This window comes from Oncorhynchus nerka, unplaced genomic scaffold (genome assembly GCF_034236695.1).
Source record: "Oncorhynchus nerka isolate Pitt River unplaced genomic scaffold, Oner_Uvic_2.0 unplaced_scaffold_2860, whole genome shotgun sequence".
Taxonomy (NCBI): Eukaryota; Metazoa; Chordata; class Actinopteri; order Salmoniformes; family Salmonidae; genus Oncorhynchus; species Oncorhynchus nerka.
The window spans coordinates 29,785-31,909 of record NW_027038492.1 but is presented as its reverse complement, the minus strand read 5'-3'; positions in this window follow the sequence as shown (position 1 = coordinate 31,909).

Sequence of the window (2,125 nt, the reverse complement as noted above, 5' to 3'; positions counted from 1 at the left end):
TCTGTGGCACCCTTGACAATTCACATGCATGTGACTCACAATTTTGACACTCAAAATGTACATCATAGGCAGTACGGGATCGAACCCATGACCTTGGCGTTATTAGCACCACAATCTAACCAACTGAGCTAACCGGCCATTTGCTATTTTGCTCAATTGTTGAAATGCACCGAGCCTCTGCAAGTGCTGGCACGTCAACAAACAAGTCCACCAACAGAAGGAGCCTGGATGTAAGACTGGACCTCTCTTGGTTGCTTCTATGGAACTAACGGCTGGGGAATTAGCTCAAATGCTTGCACGCTGAGGTAGTGGATCGATGCCCACGCCATTCCCAAGCACGAGCGATGATCCAAGAAAACTCCAGTTCACACTTCATGCAGCCTTGTCTTACGACAACCTACTGTCATGTAAACAATGACAAGAAATCTCTCATGTAACAATGACAAGAAACTCTCATGTAACACTGATGTCACAATGTCAGATGAAAAGAAAGACATTACTTACTTTCAGAGAGCAGCGTATCACACACTCTAACCAACTGAGCTAACCGGCAGGTGGCTACAGAGCACAATTGTTGAGATGCACCGAGCCTCTGCAAGTGCTGGAGCGCAAACTAACAAGTCCACCAACAGCGTAGCCTGACAAGACTGGACACTCTTGGTTGCTCCTTGTGGCAATTCCAAACAGCTGAGAATTTTGATCAATTGGTATTGTGTTTGCTTAGCATGCTATAGGTAGTGGGATCGATGCCCGCATTCTCCAAAAACAATTTTTTTTGTGGATCCAAGAAAGCTGCAGTTCACACTTCATGCAGCCTTGTCTTACGACAACCTACTGTCATGTAGCAATGACAAGCAACTTTAATGTTGGCTTACTGGGGCTCTCTCATGTCATTCCTGGGGGCACACCCGGGTGGGTTGATTCACTGGTTGTGGCCAGCTCACTGCTGGAGCGCTTCTGGGCTGTGCCTGGCGGAGATCTCAGGGGCTATACTCGGCCTTGTCTCAGGATGGTAAGTTGGTGGTTGAAGATATCCCTCTAGTGGTGTGGGGGCTGTGCTTTGGCAAAGTGGGTGGGGTTATATCCTTCCTGTTTGGCCCTGTCCGGGGGTGTCCTCGGATGGGGCCACAGTGTCTCCTGACCCCTCCTGTCTCAGCCTCCAGTATTTATGCTGCAGTAGTTTATGTGTCGGGGGGCTAGGGTCAGTTTGTTATATCTGGAGTACTTCTCCTGTCCTATTCGGTGTCCTGTGTGAATCTAAGTGTGCGTTCTCTAATTCTCTCCTTCTCTCTTTCTTTCTCTCTCTCGGAGGACCTGAGCCCTAGGACCATGCCCCAGGACTACCTGACATGATGACTCCTTGCTGTCCCCAGTCCACCTGGCCATGCTGCTGCTCCAGTTTCAACTGTTCTGCCTTACTATTATTCAACCATGCTGGTCATTTATGAACATTTGAACATCTTGGCCACGTTCTGTTATAATCTCCACCCGGCACAGCCAGAAGAGGACTGGCCACCCCACATATGCTCTCTCTAATTCTCTCTTTCTTTCTCTCTCTCGGAGGACCTGAGCCCTAGGACCGTGCCCCAGGACTACCTGACATGATGACTCCTTGCTGTCCCCAGTCCACCTGACTGTGCTGCTGCTCCAGTTTCAACTGTTCTGCCTTATTATTATTCGACCATGCTGGTCATTTATGAACATTTGAACATCTTGGTCATGTTATGTTATAATCTCTACCCGGCACAGCCAGAAGAGGACTGGCCACCCCACATAGCCTGGTTCCTCTCTAGGTTTCTTCCTAGGTTTTGGCCTTTCTAGGGAGTTTTTCCTAGCCACCGTGCTTTTACACCTGCATTGTTTGCTGTTTGGGGTTTTAGGCTGGGTTTCTGTACAGCACTTTGAGATATCAGCTGATGTACGAAGGACTATATAAATACATTTGATTTGATTTGATTTGATTAATGTAACACTGATGTCAAAATGTCAGCTGAAAAAGCAAGACATTACTTACTTTCAGAGGAGCAGCGTAGCACACACCATTGAGGCCCACAAACAAAGCTGTGGAAAGTTTCCTTGAAGCCAGAGCATAAAGAAAGAACAAATTCCAAAACCCAGGATCGAA